This window comes from Nipponia nippon, unplaced genomic scaffold (genome assembly GCF_047370975.1).
Source record: "Nipponia nippon isolate SJK-2023a ecotype South Korea unplaced genomic scaffold, ASM4737097v1 scaffold_7, whole genome shotgun sequence".
Taxonomy (NCBI): Eukaryota; Metazoa; Chordata; class Aves; order Pelecaniformes; family Threskiornithidae; genus Nipponia; species Nipponia nippon.
Genome location: NW_028262391.1, coordinates 44,365,840 through 44,385,634, shown reverse-complemented (window position 1 = coordinate 44,385,634; position 19,795 = coordinate 44,365,840). Strand labels below are relative to the sequence as shown.

General features: G+C 35.7%; 1 long non-coding RNA gene across 1 annotated transcript in view; it reads right to left on the bottom strand.

Moving 5' to 3' along the window:
* The window catches only part of LOC148051050 (uncharacterized), a 124,609-nt gene that overhangs the window by 11,793 nt on the left and 93,021 nt on the right, over nucleotides 1-19,795 (bottom strand). The window lies entirely within an intron of this gene.

Below are 19,795 nucleotides of genomic sequence, written 5' to 3'. Positions count from 1 at the left end.
AATTGTATGCTCCTTTTGGAAGCCTTTTTGCTCAATGTTCAATAGCGAGGAGACAGTGAGAGACTTCAATTCCAGACCAACAGTATTTTCAAGACTGGATCTGCAGAATTGTTCAACTGTTGATACAGAGAGGCATCCTTGCTGTCAGTTTTCATTTTTTACTGATCCATTAATACTAAGAAATCCTATTTGAAATAACAGAAGACTCTGCCTTGCAGAAACCCGTTCTCTTATGCCCCAACATCCTCATTTCCACAACTGCCTCATTAAATCATTTCATAACAAATTCTTGACAACATTTCTGCAATAAGATTTCTTTGTTCCTCTATAAGTGAAACTCCTGGATTTAACTAACGTTGAAAAGAATAGGTTCCATCATTATTTGATAAGGAATGAGAAATGCTGTTTTCAAATCTTCAGCAGAGTTTCAGCTATGGAGTATAGTTGCTGGCGAAGTTTCAACCATGAGTAGGGGGAGTGTGACTGTCTCTAGTGCCACACAGATATGATTGTTACAGCTGGTAAATGGCACAGCATATTAAATTTGACACTACAGAAAACCAAAAGCCATATCTACAAGGCTCAGTGGAATAAGTGGTCTTCCTTCTGCTAAAAATCTCTTGTCTAGAATTAGACCAATAAAGTACATCTTTAGTATTGTGTATATTTTAAACTCATATTGGTTTTGTCTTTTCTTTGCTTATTTCTGCTGAGATATTTCTATAATCATACAGAATATAATATACTTTGTGTACCTGAATGGTAAGGGAGAATTAGAGAGCTTACTAAATCATATGTACATCTAAGGAACTCATGGTTTTGTAACATGAAAAAAATTGATACTGTAATTTTACAGGGGTTTCTCCAGTGATCCTTTATCTGCCTTGTAGTATATAACTAGATTCACCAAAAATTAAAACCTAAACTCATACACATAGGCTCCATTATGATAATTATTTTAAGTACCTGGATACACAGTATTAGGGGTTGTTTCTCCTTCTCCTGTCTGAGAAAAGGACCAATCCAAAAATGTAGCCATACGGGTGGGAAACTTAAGGTTTTCAGAGCATGGTTCTTACAGGAACATTATATTAAGCCAAACAACACTCAGGTATAGTTTCTTAAAATATCCTCTGAGAGTCTAGGTGCCAAACTTTTCCACTGAAATCACATGAATTCAGCTATAGGTTCAAACTAGATTCAGGATTGAACTTTTTAATGGCAACAAGCATGTTACAGGAGCATAATACCTAATGTGATGCTGATTTCATTCATCTGAGCACAAAAATATGATACTTCAGTATCTAGAGTACAACACTGATGTGCAGTCACACACAGAAGTCTGAAAAGGATTTGGTTAAGCAGGTTTAGCAGCTCACATTATAAAGAGAGAGAATTAGAACCAGAAAAGAATATAAGCCTCCTCAGTGCTGAGGACTAACCACAACATTTTGGGTGTTTTATAAAGCAGGGGAATTCATAATTAAACATCTCATAAGAAGGAGAATTAGTTGCTTTGAAGCAAACGGGCTGCCATGGGAATCACCAAAGAACATTAACGTGAAATGCTAAAACATCTCTTAAAATCCCATACCTCTCTAGAAGCTAAATAATTTATTTTGGGATGCAACAGAGTAATTATTGTCAAAAAGAGAGTCATAATTCTGTCAGAACTTTTTTTGCAAAACAATGGTAATAATGAAAGGAGCAATTCCCTTTTATTCAATAACTCAGGGTAAGTGCAGAGTGCATAATATTAATATTCAACTTCCAACAATCTCCCAATTCTAAGGTAGAGTATACTAGACCATACAGTTACTTGAGCAGCTAGGATCTCAGTTTTCGATGCTGAATATTCTGCTATTTTATGTAAGCATTTATTGTATTCAGTAATTACTGTGAAACAAGTTACTAATGGAAATGTCCTCCTTTTCGTGTCAGATTTCTAACTGACCAGCAAGCTTTTGCATAACACAAACCAGCTGCAAATGGATCATACCAGACCCTCATACTGACACAGGTCCCCATATCATCTTTTCCTAGATGAATATGTCAATATCAATAAACCAAAGAATTTCAACTATTTATAACCACTTGTTGTCTAAAACGGTTTCAATAAAAACAATGTTGTTTGAATCAATGGTTTAAATAAAATAAATTTAGCTAACACTGTTAAATCTGTCTCTAAGTTATTTTACCATGTTTTATAGTCCTTCCCTTGACATCAGTGCCACTGTCAGGCATTAACTATGTGGTTAGTCTTCTGAGACTACAAAAGTTTCCCCAAAATCCCTCTGTGTTTAACACTCTTTAGCCTAGGTCCATCTTTGCTGAGAACCTCACAGCCCTTAGGAAATACCACATAAGGTCATTGCTGTTTGCAAGTACAGACTGTATTTTAGAAGTTCAGCATATAGGTATGGGGTGGGTTTTCATGCTCTTTTTTTTGCTTATGTCTGCAGATGGGTCTCAGTGTGCTGCAGATATCCTAGCCTTCAGTTTCTTTGGAACAATCAGCATGTAATAATCTGTGCTATACTTCCATTAACTATCCCCGACATGGTTCAGAGTTAGTAAGCACTAGATTTCTTTCACCGTTTTAAGCAACTCAACTAGAAAAGAAAACCATGTTCTAAACCCCTGCTTCATTGCAAAGTGATGAAACTTTCCAGAGGGTTACAGACCTAGAGCTTATTTCAACTGTTCCATTATTGTTCCCAGTATTTCCTTCAATTGTTTCCCTCCTGGTACGATACACAATTTACAGTAGTGGGACTATTTTGAATGAAACATCTATTCATAGCTGCAGGGTCTCCATAAAGCCAATGGTGACTTTTAGTCCTACTTGCCAATGTCCTATGTTTTTACACTTATCTTTATCTAGTTAGCTAAGGAGAAGGGAAAAATAATATTGGGAAAGGAGCAAAATCCAGTGTTTTAGGATTTAAGCCACCATTAAGTAATAGAAATGAGGAGACAATCTTCCATTTAAGCGGAAAGGCCCATATTACATATTCTTACAGAATCACTTCTGAGCCTGCCCCTGAAGAACAGCTTGCACTTCTCAGCATCAGACACACCTGATTAGATATCAGAAGACACTTCCAGTAAGCACCAAATTATGTCAAAATTTTTTTACAACCCATCTCTCCTAACATCAAACACATGAATGTCATGGAAAGAGACACACAGGTTTAAGACATATAGTTTGTGGGGGGGAAGAAAAGAAAATTGAGGCGGCCAAACCTAAGTTGAGGCAAGACCTAGTTAATTCAGATAGGAAGAAGGATGAACTTCTAATAACTTTCCTACAGCTATGGAGGGCATCACCTACCAATTTCTTCCAGACAACAGTGATATTGAGGGGTTTGTGTTTTTTTAGGATCTTGACGTTATTAAAGATTTAATAGCTGTAGTATCACATCATGCCTACTTCTATTTGTGACTTGTCAGAAAAACTTCATTCCTCTGTCAGACACGGACATAACAAACTTTGGTGTTGATCATAACACTGTCCTGATCCACGCTCACACCTCAGGCCGTGGGAGATGAATTCTCTAAACATATGGTGTAATGAGGCTGTAATTCAGCCAGGAAACCACCCTCACATTTTTTGAAGAATGAGGAATATAGTGTTGTCTTCTAACAAGTTTCACAAGATATTTCCTCAGATACTGCATTTTTAAGTGCAGATTTTCTACTGGTGCAGTCTGCATTTGATACGGTGAAATTAACAGCCATGTACAAATTTAAATTGCACATTCCTTTTAAAGAAACCAAAGAGCTTTGCATAACCAGTAAGTGTAGTCTCTTCTTATGAAGAAACTGAAGTGTAAGACATTTAAGTGCCAAGCAAAACATAACCCATACACTTTCTCCTAAATATACCTTGTGTAACTTTACAAATTATGCTCAAACAAAAGGATATTGTACACTCACAGGACGCATTACCTCCCAGAGCGGAGCACAGCAGAACAGACACAAGGCCTGGGTTTTCAAACAGTATTCCATCACAAACTCCTTCCATGCCCTGCGGGGAGCAATTTCCAATCTGCCTTAAGCACAGGAATGGAGTCTCTCTGACTATTCTATATATTATTTTTTCCAGTATGCTCAGGCATGATTGCTTAATATTTTTCTTTCACCTATCTGTTTAGGAGATGTGGCAGTGGGGGAAGGTAAGAAAATTCTATTTTCACTAGAAGAAAGATATTTTAGGTAGTATCACCAAGATTCAACCACAGAAATTTAATTTTATAAATATTTTTAACATCAGACGGTGTATTCCACTCATTCCTGTTCTCAAATCAATTAAAAAACAACAACAACAAAGGCAGAAGGCTAAAAGGCTTCAAAACAAGAGTTTCACTGTGGCACGGCATCAATTCTCTTACCTCTTTCAGAATATGAGACATCATAATATTACAACTTTCAGAATATGAGACATCATTCTCTCACCTGTTCTTTTTTTTTTCTTTCCTTAGCTGAAGAGCTTCCATGACAAGCAACCACAAAATAGGTACTTTAAGAAAGATGTATCTCGGTGTGTGTTTGTAGCTCCATAATTAAGCACAGATTTTCTTTTACCCTGATTGTTAATGATCACGGCAGTGCTGATAACACTAAGCATACAGCAATACTTGGGAAGCAGGTCTGCTTGGTAGCTAGCATCTGCTATTAAGTACATTAAGAATTTCTGTATGTAAGGAGAGAGAGTCATAAAAAGAGGTTCTAGGTCCCAGTACCAGAACTATAAAGAACATGCTTAATTTGTTTCAAAGGGGTTAGTCATATGAATGAAGCCTAACATATCTAACTCTACAGAGCTTCTAAAATACCTGGATTCTCTGATCAGTAAATAAAATAACATGTGTAACCAAACCTCTTAATCTTTTCTTATTTTTCATACATATACGGGATTTATCGGGGAATTTCTTTATTCAGAAGATTGTTTAGCAACTTAAAGGATTTCAGAAATAGGACCATACAAAAACCAAAAGAACACTTCAGTATGAAATCAGCAGCATTTTCAAAAGTAGTCTTTCTACCTACATAGCTGTGAAGCAAATACAGAAGTATTGGCTTTATGTTCTTATGAAATGCATACAACTGCACATGAATGAAAAAAATCATGCCTTAATTCCACACGCTTCCAAACCTACCAGTATTAGCAAATACATTCTCTTATTTGGATATTTGAAGGTAGAAATTGATCATAAATTATCTGAAAACTGGTTTTAGGAGCACCTAGTTGTCCAGATTTTAGGGTTTTGTAACAGTAGTCTCATTTATTACAGAAACATACCTGACAATACAATATAGTTCATGTAGTACTCATGATAATTCTGTAATAGAAATCAGCTGCTATGATTTCCTGTAGAAAGCATGATTCATTCTGGATCAAAACCAACTTAAATACTTTCTGCTTTCAGTTAAAAGTTAGAGATTTCTGGCACAAGATGTTAAAATTGATTAGTAGACTGTTTTACTGCACTTTTAACCCTTTTCCTCAAACCAAAGCCCTGAAAACTCAAGATGCCACCTACAAACTTGGTTAAATCTAACAAAAAAATAAGACCATCGGCAATGGAGTTTTCATAGCAAAGTTTATATTTCATCGATGGTCCCAACGCTAAGAGTTGTGGACTCCTACAGACGGCAAAATATACACTACAAAATTTAACAAGTACTCAACTACAGAGAGGTTATTTCATCCAGCCAAAAGCAAAAAGACAAAACGTAGTTATCTGGCAAGGAATACACTTCATTTTTACCTTATGGTACTGAACGTTATTAAAAATGTTTTAAGAATCACATTCACCAGATTGCTTTTGAAAGCAAGCTATACAGCGGCATAAAACCTTTACATTTTTACACTCAGTCAATATTTAGCATTCAATCTGAGGATCTCACACCCCCATATACTTGTAAACTAGATATTCAAAACGCTTCCCTGGTCAAAATCCAACTTAAAACTTGGGACCTCCTCCTCCAACTCCCAGGAGGAAACATGGAGAGTAAGATGCTCAGAACCTGTCCCTATCATTACAGGGTCAGTGAGCAATTTTGCAAGTGGGTCTTCTAAAACATTATTCCCATGTTACAGATAAGAAAAAAAAGACAACAAATAGACTCCTGAAGATGAAAGTCCATAAAAGAAAGAAAGAAAGAAAAAAAAAGAAACAAACGAGAGAGAGACCTACTAGCAAACCCATCTCTTTCTTATGTTGATTTCTGGTTTTGTTTTTATTCATTGCCAAAACTTCCTTCATAGCAAATAAACACATTCAATTGCTTCAGGTTTCCACAGAAATATGCACGTGTGATCCAAATCTGCCAAGTCTTTACCGACTAAGGACTTAACCCCTACAAACTGAAAATAGCTACTATACATTGGAAGAATTATTTAATTTTTACTGTAGAACTTTCTGGTTTCATAGTTTCTATATCCCCTTTGATTACTTAAAAAATATATTGTTTTATCTTTTTCAACATTTGTATTTCTTTTTAGTATCAAAGGAAGCTGAAATCTAGGGATTTGTAGGGAAAGATTTTTTTGTTCTCATACAAGCATCAGTGCAGCCACAGGTTTCAGCTATAGCCCTGCTGCTTTTATTTTTCACATTTGATTAAGAAATACATACGATATTCTTCCTTTTTGTAGGTGGCAAATCTCTTCTGAAATCTGGAGCCATACTGATGCAAAAGGAAACAAAAGCACTGTAAGTTTCTTGTAAATAGACTCTGATTTCTGATTTGTGAGACAGTTCTCTCAGGTTTTAGAACTGTAATTTAACCCACTGGACTCAATAAGCTTTGAATAAGATTATATTACAGTGAATAAGTAAAAATACCTATGATTTGACACAGATATTCATCAATCTTTAGAGTCTTCATTTCATCTTATCCTCTGGACCATTTAAAACATACTTGATTGGAAAAACTAAATTTTATTTGTAGTAACAATACAATAATGTATAAACCACTATTTATAGATGTTTAAAAAGTATTTAGAATTTTTTAAATATAACAAATACAAAAGAAATAATATCCTCTTATATAAAATAAGTCAAAGCCAACTTTTTTTGCATTTTCTCTACTTTACATATGCCTTGGATCCTTCTGGATTTGATCAAACAGCAAAAATGCCCAAGAAAACATTTGGATTTGCCCACATTCTTGAGTTTCATAAAATTAAAATTCCATCTTTAAAATTCACCAATACCACTCAAAATATTATTTATAGCACCTTTAAGAAACTTTCCATGCCAAGCTTACATGGTAAGTTCACTGTTTGCAAATTTGGTTTGGGGTTGGTATGCCCTTGTCAAAGTCTGGCATTCCTAATTTCAAGTGAGTATCTATAGTCTACAAGAGTTTCTCAGTCAAAAAAAAAACTTTTGGTACTCATCAAGATCTTCCCATTCTCACCATCAAATAACAAACACATTTCTAAAATTGGCAAGAATTACAAAACCTGGTCTTGAAAATAAGTATCAAAGCACTTAAGATCAAAATCCAACAGTGTTTTGCATTTGTGAAAGTGAATCAGAACAGGACTTAGGCCACACAATTTCTACACAAAGAGAAACTTCTTGGAAGCCAGAAGAGGGAGCCAAGTATCTGGCCTAGATTCTCCAAAACCTCAGAAGAGGCATTGCTTAGATGATGAAATTCCATGATAAGATTCCTTATGTCATAGGCTGAAGACCACTGATAAGCTTTAAATGTTTAATACTTGGTTTGATTTACACAAATGGATTTCCAGCACAGGTATTAACATCCCCTTAGCTGGATGCAATAAGACATTATTATTGACTCTTCCCTGGCTAAACAAAACACAGCATCTGCTGTTTGGTAGCCACAGTTGTTGGAAACCTTTGTCAAGAGGCCGCTCAATTGTTGGTAATGGTAGTTGGCCATAAATGATGTGACAGGAAAATGCCTCTGTCTGGTATCAAGAAAAAGACTAAGAGCAACTCTTTTTTATGGTTTAGTTGGTAAACTCTTCACATTATTCTATATATATGAATTTGGATTAGTTTCAAAGTCCCATTCAAAGGTTCCATCTATGTGAAAGCGGCAAACAAAAGAGTCAAAAAAAACAAAGCAACATTACCACCTTCATTTTCAAACATTTATGAACATTGATTTTTGGCCTATACTTCAAAAACTAAATTAATAAAAAAGTGTTCTTAGGTACCAAGAGTTATTACTGCTTTGTTAAGGACATTAGTGTTTATTTAGGCTATGTAGACATGATGACAGCCTAGGTCCATATCCTAATGTTTAGACAGCCTAAGACATTGTAGTAGCATAAATGAAATTAAATTTCTCCTCCTGTGTCTCATAAAAAGACCTTTGTTTATGCCACTATCATCATAATTATTTGCAAGCCATATTACTTGCCATATTACTGGCCCAGAAATAACTATATAAGAAAGAAATGAGTACACATTTACAGGAGGAAAGCTTCTACGAGCTTTATCTTAACATTTCCTCACATCATTTTATATGCTTGGCTGGACATCTGAGTAAAAATAAATTATCACTAAGTTTGAAGGTGTACTTTTGTAGTGAATTAAAATTCATGCATCTTTTCATTTGATGACTGCTTCAGGCTTTCTTTTTAGGCAGCTTCAAAAGGGGGAATATATATATACTTTTTTAATGCTGAGCTGCCTTTTTAAGCTGGACAAATATGAATTACAATGTGCTCGAAGGGAAACAAAAAAGGAGCACATTAAAAACTGTCATTTGTATGAAGAAAATAACTCCTGAAATAGACATTTCCACACTTCCAGGACAAATTCATCACTATCACAAGCAGAATGTTTAAATATTCTTAAGTTTTCTGGGAAAGTAAACTATCTAGAGCAAAAAATCCCACCTACTTTCAAGCTTAAATATCACTTTGCTAAATATCTAACTCATTATTAGAATCTAACAACTTATGAAGCCTACATAGTCATTGATTTTGTCAACAGAAAATTTATTTCATTATGATTCAGCAGAATTACTGAGATACCCAATTTGAAAATGTCTAGAATCTTCAACTTTGTTCACAATGTAATTCTGTCCATAACATTTATTCATCTGTGCCTACAGAAAGAAAATTGATCAAGAGAATTGTGACATAGTTTATATAGCTCCTAGAATCTTAATTTATTTTGTTAGTAGTGTGATTTTTCGCTGTAGTAGTTACATCAGTATAGCTCCTGTTCTGGTTCTGCCCCAGTACCAGAGCACAGTTTAATCCTCTGAATTCACCGGAATACATCATCCAGCACAAAAACTTTTCTATAGAAATGACTGTATCCATAAGTGGAAAAGATGCTACTTTAATCAGGCTATTATCTGAATGGAACACAGAATATTATGTATAGAAGTGTTTTGAGAATCTTGTCCCTAGCCTAAAGGTTTTCAATTCATGTCCTGCAGGGGCACAGAGAATCATGCAAGGCATCTGAGAACCAGGGTCAATGACCAAATTCTCTTGTAACAAAATTAAATCCCACTTTCACAATTAGTTTTTGGAAACACTTGGAAAGGTAGACAGGTCGGATTCAGTAGGGATTCATGCCCATTCAGCAAAGTCTTAAAGTCTGTGAGGAGCAAAACAGGATAAAAAATTCTAAAGGACTGGACAACTGGTAAATAGATATGGAAGGTAAATTGCCATAACAATTTCTAGGCAAATAAAACTTCCAAAGTTTTTTTACACAATATTACTTTTAATGGCTACTAATAAAAATATTTTGCTTTTTCAGCAGAACAGATGGAAATTTATCATTAAATTGTTTTACAACACTTTTCAGAAGCAGACTTTAGAATTTTACACCAAATACCATTTTACATCGCTAGGAAGAGCTGTTTCTTTCAGTGTTCTAAAAAAAAAAAAAAGCCTGCAAAATTAAAATAAATAAATAAAAATACTACTAACTTCTACCACCACTCAAGACTGGTCTAAGTACTGTTCAGGCAGACAGTAGGATTGTCTCTGAGTTAAAGAACTCAAAATTTACAAGCTCTTCAGAGGAATCACTAATAGATGGCATAGATATCTTACAACCACAGCAAGGGGACAGAACTATAACATGATGTAAAAAAATAGTACAAAGGGATGGAACTATAACATGATGTAAAAAAAAAGTACATTCTGTAAATCTTTGGCTAAATGGTGGACTGACTTAGTTCTGTCTGTTTACTGGTGCGATGCTTCTAGGAAAATATTTAGCAAGACACTGGGGCAGAGGTTCTAAAAGTCTCTTTGCAGCATTTTCCTTTCAGCAGAGCTGATATGCAACAGCCACACAGTGCAGGAGACAGAGACCTCTGCAGAATTCCCATTGCTGTACATCTAACAGCAATTATGAACCCCACAATTTAGATTGATAAAAACCTTAAGAAATTCCCGACAGCATCATTTAAAAATAAAATTTAAAAATGCCTTTAATTACCATGTTTCAATTCTCAGGAAAATAAGCTGCCTTCAACAGAATCACCCGACAGAAGTTGCAGTCTACAAACCCCAATGAAAAAGGAAGGTTTAGCATGGTCAAGATGCCTGACCCTGTTGTATCTCAGCTGCCAACAGCAAACAAAGAGCTCAGATAATTTAGCTGAGACCAATTATTTGATCTAGCAGGGAATCTCCATATTACTTTCCCATCATCTTCACAGATTATGTGTGACCTTTTGTTGTTTTGCTAATAACTACTTACAAAATATAACAACATATAACTAAAATGTGCAAACATTTACTACAACAATTACAGGTCTGGCCAAATGAAATTCCCGATGCTGCAGTCATGGAATACATAAGTGGGCATCATAAATCTAGAATCAATTCTGTATACTAAGTTGTGCAAATAAGCTCAGAACAAACACAAAATCCTCTGAAATTGAGAGATTCAAAGTAAATGAGGCTTTTGGATAACACTATAGTAGTTTAATGTCCTGATTTTATAAATGTTGAATAGCAGAACAGGGAGAGAACTTGCTCCCAACTAATACATTATCCCAGGAGTAATGAAACAGAACTGACAGATGTGAGAGAAAGTCATGCTGATATTTTCTAAAGACATATTGCTTTTTTCTTAGTAAAAGAAAAATAACATTGCTTTCCAGGGAAAAGCCAGTTGTGTATAGCCATATTTTAACAAGGTTCAACCAGGACCTATCAAAATATTGATAGGACCCAAAACACAGCAACAAAAAAATCCTAAAGAACTGATAAGACAGGCATCTGAAATGGATAAATTAATTTTACTAGGCACAATAAAATTCTCTGCTCTGTACATCAAACAGTCAGTTAGGGCCTACTCCACTGTAGCTCGTTAATTTCTATTGACTTCTGTGATCTTTGGTATAGGAGCTGAGATTTTTGTAACTACAAAAAGAAATCATTCCAGTTCACACAGGTGCAAATTACAGTACAAGGTAGGAAAAAAAAACCATAAAAGTGAGACCCTAATGTATCATTTTATGGCATAAATAACAATTTAAAATGTCAATCTAGTAACACTGTGCAGACAGCTGTTAAATGGGACCTTGTCTGGGTTGCTGAAGGTGAAGAGCACTGTGGGAAAGTCCAGGACTTGTCCGTCCATGCTGGCGGAGATCGCAGTGTCAGATTATAGGACAAACTTCATTTTACAGGCTCAAAAAGCACTGAACTCCTCTTTTTTGATATATTATCTTGATAATATTATCTCTGCAATAAGCTATTTTAACACCTTGTCATCTCATTTTTTTAATACATACTATACATATTTAGACTTAAGCATTTTCTATGCTTGCTGCAAAAGCTAGTTTCAAATTTCTGTTAAATAGTGCCACCCATGTTGTGATGCACCTTTTTCTTATTGCACACAATGTTGGTCTCCTTCCATACGGAGTCTTGTAGCATGTGGTGTAGGCTAGAACTTCACCACAAATCACAGAATCATAAAATGACATAGGCCAAAAAATACCCCCAGAGGTCACCTAGTCCAATCTCCTGCTGAAAGAATGTCCAGTTAGAGCAGCAACTGACCCACCTTTTTCTTAGCCTTTTTCTTTTGCTGTCAATGCACTGCTATAAGACATTATGGTTGCCTTTCACATCCCTCTTTTTTTCAGCTCCAGCTGAGCTTTAAGTTTCCGAATTCTATCCCTGCATGCTGAGGGAACAACTCTGTATTCCTCCTGGGTAGCCCATCGCTGCTTCCACTTTCTCTATACCTCCTCCTTCTTGTGTTTGAGCTTAATCAAGAGTTCCTCGCTTATCCATGCTGGTCTTCTGCCATGCTTGCTTAACTTTCTAAACATTGCCATAGACTGTTTCTGTGCTTTGAGGAGGTTGTCTTTGAATATCAACCAGCTGTCCTATGTCCCTTTGACCCTCTAGAGCAGTCTTCCATTAAGCCTGCCAAGAAGATCCCTGAGTAAGCCAACACCTGCTTTCCTAAAATCCAAGCTTGTGATCTTACTCTATCTTACAGGATCTAAAAGTCCACATTCTCACGGTTACTGCAGGGAAGGATGCCCTTGCCCTTTATACCTTTGACCAGTTGTTCTTTGTTTTTGAGGAAGAGATTCAGCAGAACACCTCCCCTACTCAGATCATCATTCATCTGCCTCAAGGAATTGTCTTCTGCTTGCACCCAAGCCTATCATTCTTCCAGCAGATTTTGGGGCAGCTGAAGTCTCCCCACAACAGCCTGTGCCTTCCCTACACACGTGAACATTAAAATTTATTTCACTTTCATCAACATTGCATCTCGGTGTCTATTGACAATACCACCACTATATCCACTTTCAAAGGCGGCAGTGCCTTGTCCTGCTTTTCCCTGTAACACTGCTACTCAACTGGAGGATATGCTACTACGTATACCATCCTCTGAGAGTTACAGAGGTAAGGTCCTACCATCAGGAATGAGCTGAATGATCAGCATAGCAAAGTGGAGAATTAGTACACTGCATTTTTATTTTCTATTGGCTTTCACTGCTTATCTTCCTACTTTGGTTGTTAGATCATAACTACGCTCTGATACAAGATGCTATGACTGAAAGCCAAAGTACTTTCTCATCAGCTTGACCCTCTAACTTATGTCCATACAGAGGTACGCAAGTTACACTATTTCACTGCAGTTACAAAAAGTGTGACAACAACAATTCAGGAAAATAAATACCGTAGGAAATTGCTACTTTTGCTTTTAGAAGCAAGTAAAACAAACTCCATTTGCTCACAAATTTTTTTGAACACCATAAACAAGAGACTTGCAAGGCACATGATCCTTCCCTTTCTTTTCAGCTCAAATAAGGAACATTTTTCACTTCTCACTCCTCTTATCTCTTCAAGATATAATGACTTTTACCTCCTTCATGCTTAGGCAGTGGAACTGAATGCTGATGAGACAAAACTAGGTGCAACACTAGACAGTCACCTTTAGTCTGATTCCCTAAGCTACTACCCACCCAACTCAGACTATTTTTAGTCACAGGTAAACCAGATTTATTAAACTGAAATACGTTTTATTCATATATGCTAGGTTGATCAGGTCATTCTGTCACTCTTAACCAGTGATAAGCAAACAAACATGATTGTTTCGGGGGGACTGGAAAAATAAAAAAATTTCCTGACAATTTTGACTAATACATTTCATCTTTGTGAAAGAGGCAACAGCAGTCACACAGCCAAATCCCACTGAAATTCCCTGTGCAGGAGAATGGCATCTTACCTCCAAAAATACCAAGATATTTTCAACTACTTTTACCTGAAAGCTCAACAAACAGCTATGACAAATATTTTAAAACTCCTTATATGATGACATAGGCTTCTTAGCTTTCCAACAAATGATAATATTGACAGATCATCATCGTGCCAATCTAATAGAGCAACTCATCATTTATGGATGAAGATTCAGTAGAGGCTAAACATTAGAATCAAGGGTGAAATCCAGCTTTCTCAAAAAAAAAAAAAAAGGAAAAAAAACAAACAAAAAAGCCTCCATTGTCTTGATTTACAAAATCACTGACCACACAAAGTTGGTAAAACTGCTAGAGATTTGCAAAAGAACACAAAAATCAAAGTAAACAACCATAAAATCTTTGGGATTAGATTAAAAACCTAATGCAGCATCTTGATCCAAGTATCCGATCCGTAAAATTTGTCTCATTACTTAATGTTAAATATAGAACATAAAACACTTTTTTCATTTTTCCATTCATTTATATTCGTATTTGGATATTGTCACAAAGCTCCCATGATGAGGAACCAAAATGCAAGGATTCTTTTTTTTGTGGAACCATTTTAGTTGTGTTAGCTGACAGACTAAAATTGCACAAACATATGGATAAAATGGTTTAATATCTAAAATTTTAATTTCCAGTGAAGTACAAATACATTGGGAATATTAAGTTTTGTTTTTGGGTTTTTTTAAATTCATGTTCCAAAAGTAAGCATTGGAACCACTTTAAACACATCTTCAGCCATGAAGCTGTGAATCTGGTTTTAGCCAAAATGATTGAAAATTTCAGTTCTCCAGTCTGCCAGTCAAGTAGGTTTTTATGCATTGTAGAAATAATGCAGCCTAAAGTCTTGCAGGAAGTTAGAGTTGGGAGCACTGCAGGTCCTTTCAATTCTTGATCTTCTTTCTCAGGACATTTTCACTTTTCACAACTAGGGAACAGCCAGGATCTCATTCTCACACACTCATAGTACTACAAACCAAAATGAATGCAGCTCTGATAGTAATAAGGATGGATGAAGGAATGGGCAGGAGGGTGAAAGCGAGTGGCACACCAAGGGAAGCACAAAGCCTACTTTATAAGGTAGCGCAACTCCTGATTTCACAGTGCTAACACTCTTGAGTCATGGTGTTTACGTGGGCTTTAAAGTCTACCTTTCCATGGCTATGTAACAGACTAAATGGACCAAACCCAAGTCTTCTGCAAAAGAGCAAAGCCCCCAAAATCATACTGTGCTACAATAAGATAATGAAAAATTACAATATGCTCAGCGTGTCATGTGATCTTTCTATAAATTTATCAAATACTACCTGAAATACTCTGTGGGTTTGGGGGGATGGGAGGGTGGGGTTTTTTGTTTGTTTGTTTTATTCAAAGCCAGCATGGAAAGCTATTCCAGAATTTCATTCTTCTAAACAGCAATGGAAACACATTCTAATTTCCAATCTAAATGCATTTTTGCTTAATTTATATCAATTTGATCTCACAGAGTTATTATTTTTAATTTAAAACAATCCTTCTCCAAAATTTACTACCCACAAATTTTAAGAAAGAGCAGTCATTTCCCCTCTCAGCCCTTATTTTCCTGCATTAAACAAGCCAAGATCTTTTTATCTCCTCCAATACAACTAGTTCTTCATTCCCCTCATAATACTAGTAGCACTTTTCCACAACTGCTGTTTCCCTGCCCATTTCCAAATGGACACACAACTACTACCGATAAATTATTTTCTTAGAGAAGTTAATAAAATGTTCCAGTGACCTTATAAAAAAAAAAAATCCAAACAACAAACCAACAGTTCTGTACAGAGTTCATGCATCATATTTGGAAACTACATTCAGACATATGGATTTTAGTATCATTTTCTAAGCAAAGCTCGGAACACACTTAATTCTAGAATGGCTGCTACTGCTGGCAAAGTTAAGATAAAAAAACAGCAGCAGGGAGCAGGACGGAAATTTGAAACTGGGAGGAAAAATTACCCACGGCACTAAAAATTCTATAAATCAGCATTCCTCAGTTTTTTCTCTGTTTATTTTTGATATATACAGTAAGTGATGGAAACTGATCTGCATCTTTTCCAAGCTGTGTTATACGGCTTTACTTTCAAAGTCAGTTTTCTTACGTTTAAATAAAAGGGTTTAATCTCTGCATCCACCTGGGCCATTAATTTGGAATGGTTTTGCTTTCTTATATTCAGCCTCAGAAAGAACTCTCCAACTATGTCAACATATTCAGCTACTACAACTCACTTCACCGATAGTATCTGGTATAATCTATTACTCCCACTCCACCACACACAGATCACGACTAACTTTTATTTTTGAATTCAAATTGTGATAATCTGTAAAGAATCCAAAGTGTTCTTAAGTAAGGGTGTTGCACAGTGAAGACAGATACAGAGTGAAAAAATAAAAAAGGGTGGGGGGAACAGGAAAGCAAAAAAGCAAAGCAAATGGCCATGCTTTGCATGTATTTTTAGCACTTTAAAGTTTTTATTACCACAACAATATATATTTATGATACATATGGTTTAAAAATAAGGGAAGCAACACTTGAAACAACAGTTTTAATTTAAAAATTATCTAGATTGATTGATTATAAATAAGGAATTGAGTATAAGCAAATTGTATCTTTTGGTTAGCAACACAACTGTCTTTCAATGTTCAATATTACAGGGAAAAAACTGACCATTTTATACATGGTGAACCCACGCCGCATAAATTCCTGCAAGTATATATCAGTCACTGTGACCTTAATAACTCTTAAATACATATGTGTGTACGTGTGTTTCCATGTAGAAATAAATAAAAGTGCTCAGTAGTCCAATTCCTATTCAAGTCTTATCTGGAATTCTCAGTTTTGCAAAAAATCAGTCTTCTATGCATGTATTATGACCCACATTTGGAAATACTTCTTGAAATTTTAGGATGAACCAAAATTATATATCATAACTTGATTTAACAAAATATATCAGAACAGACAGCTGAACAATTTAATCTCCATTCTCAGAAACATTGTATGACTGCTAAAAACATCTTTCAAAAGGACTTCCTATTGTTTCACAGCAATATCAGGACTTGATTTAACAAGACCAATGTTAAAAATTCTTTACTAGAGTAAGGTAAAACAGTGTGTATGATCAATGGCACTTTCTTTTTTGAATGTATAGCTTTAGATGTAACCTGTAGCATACCTCCAGGATGTAACTTTCAGCACAGTTCCAAGAGAGTCAAGACTTAGAAATGTAATAGCTAGCCCAGAAAGGGGGAAAAGGAAAATAAAAAAAGACATTTAAGAGGCTTGTGAAAGAAGACTTAAGTCACATTTCTTAAGTGTCCCATATAGAGTTCAGAAAAATAAGAAAAAAAGACACTGCTAATATGAGCCAGCAGAAGTCAGGTATGCCACTGACCCCCTAAACACCCACCCCTCCAACAACAGTCCCACGTCACACCCTCCTCCCTATGATATCCTACTGCGAACACAGTATTCTTAGTTTGCTGTGGGTGCTATATGGATCACCTGAGAATAAAAATTACTTTTCTTCTGCTACTGAATGGTTCTGGAAAAATAGTTGCCCATATAATCCCTAGGATCTGGTCTATAGGTCAAGAGTTAAGACACGTGTACACAGCTGTTACACATTCAGTTCCCGCTGAACTACAATGGAAAAGGATTTTGAGAAAGGCCTCCCCTGAAGATGGGAAATAGCATGGATGTCCTATTGCCTAACAGGAAAGGACTCTTTAAATTTCATATAAGCCAAGACCCCTAAATTTCATATAAGACAAGTGTACAATGGTCCCAGTAGCAGACTGCGAGGAATAACACTGTCCTTCTACTTGATGAAAATTATTTAGGAATTATGATCTGCACTGTATGAAGTTCTGCCAGATAGTTCCCTGTGAATTAAATTTAAAAAGTTATGCCTTAATTAAGCTCCATTCCTTCCAACTGGCCTTCTTCCCATGAGTCTTAGACAGGAGGGTATTTGTTTGCCTCTAATCTTGAACCTAGGCCTGAAGCAGCTCGAGATCCTTTAATTACACTGTGTATCTCTTCCGTATTTACCACGTATGTACCAGACGACAGCCAAACAATTTAATCTCCATTTTCAGAAATGTTGTATGGCTGCTAAAAACATCTTTCAAAAGGCCTTCCTATTGTTTAACAGCTTGCATGAGTATTAGTAGGTTAAGATTAAGAAAAGGATCTTGAAGAAAATATATTTTAATTAACACTGATTAAAATTTAAGACATGAAGCAAAAGCATGAATATGAATTACAATTCATATGCAGAAGAATTGTCCTTTGCTAAGTACGAATAACATACACAGAAAAATATTACAAGAGAAACACATATCACACCTTAGCTATTATGCAAAGTTAAGGACATGAAAGTAAACTTTTTGGTTTGTTATGCCTTCCTAATTCAATTAAATGAGAACAAAACTAAGATGAGGATTACATTTGCAAAGACATTTAGCATAGTTAAAAGTGTCTGCCAGAGAGCTTTTTTTCCTTTTTTGATTTCCTTAAAGAGAAAACAAGAGCATGGCATTTGAAACTTTCTATTTTTTAAAACAGAAAGGATAGTACTTAAATATGAAAGCCTGTACAACAAAATTTTAAGCCATAAACATTTTATGAATTCCGTTGATAAGGAACTCATCTGACATGTTACCTGCTTTTTCCACAATGGCATTAATGCACATTGCCAAAAAAAAAAAAAAAGTGTCAATATTTTTATTGCAACCATCTAGCAGTGCCACAATTTCTCATTGCCTTTTTTTGTTGCTAAAAGAAAAAAAAAAAAAATTGCTCTCTTCCAATGATGTGTCCTCAACAGGACTACAGAATGAAATCCAGATTTACATTTAGGATGAATTTCAGCCCTTCACAGGTACAACAGACAATGCTCTTAAAACACATGAATATGAGCGCACAATAAACTATTACAAGTACACACAGCAAGCTAGCTACTCGAGCGTGTGGGCACTCTCAGGGAGAGCTAACGCGCTTCAATTTGTGCACCACGGTGAGACATCTGAACCATCCCTTCCAGGAAAAAGCAGTATGTGTGAGGAGCAGGCTCACTAAGCATGCTCAAAAGAAAGCCTGAGATTACAGAGCACTGAAACAGAGCTATACTGGTGTCTGTCTGCAAGGAACTGCGAACTTTTGCCTGCCAGTCTCAAACACAGATCCTCCAAGCATCTAAAGCCAGTTGTGCAAACAAACAAAAAAAAGAAAATCCACATAGTGAAATACACATAGTGTAAACAGAAACTTAAAAAAAAAAAAAAAAAAACAACACACAAACCAAAAACCCACAACCACACACCACAACATCCACACAACTACTAGTCACTGAAATGAACAATGTGATTTTTACAGAGGAAAGAACTGATGAGAACTCCAGATTTTATATAAAAAAAAAAAAAAAAAGATAGGTTCTTGATCGCTACCCTTAATAATTAAACTAGTTACAAGTGTGAAATGGAAGCAATGTATCTTTATTTACACCATTTTTCTCTTACTGGTTTATCACGGATTCTATACAAGAACATCTATCTGCATATCTTGTTAGCAGTACCCAGCATTTTGTCTACAGACAGCTTTCCCGACTGTCAGCTTCTGCACATGAATCCAATGCTAGCTCTCACTTTCCTTTTATTATACTGAATAGCTTAATTTCTACTGTGTTTTTCCCATTTGTTGAAGATTCCTGTAGAAACCATATTTATAACCCAGATACTTCAAATTAAGTGACATTACATTTTCCATTCCTAGACAACAGAGACAAATACGAAGCATCAAAGAATTTCCTTTTGCATTATTTGCTGTTGTCTCTATTTTCATATGGATGCTCAATTTCTACAGAGTAGGCTGCATATTATGTAATAGCTATGTGTATTTGATAATGCTGTAAACAATATGCAAAAACCTCATAAAACTTGGTCAGGCAAATCTATTATTCAGAAGGTTCAGAACCAGGCTGGTGACACTGCCCCCCTCACCCCCACCTGAAAAAACTTTAAAAATATCTACTGGATA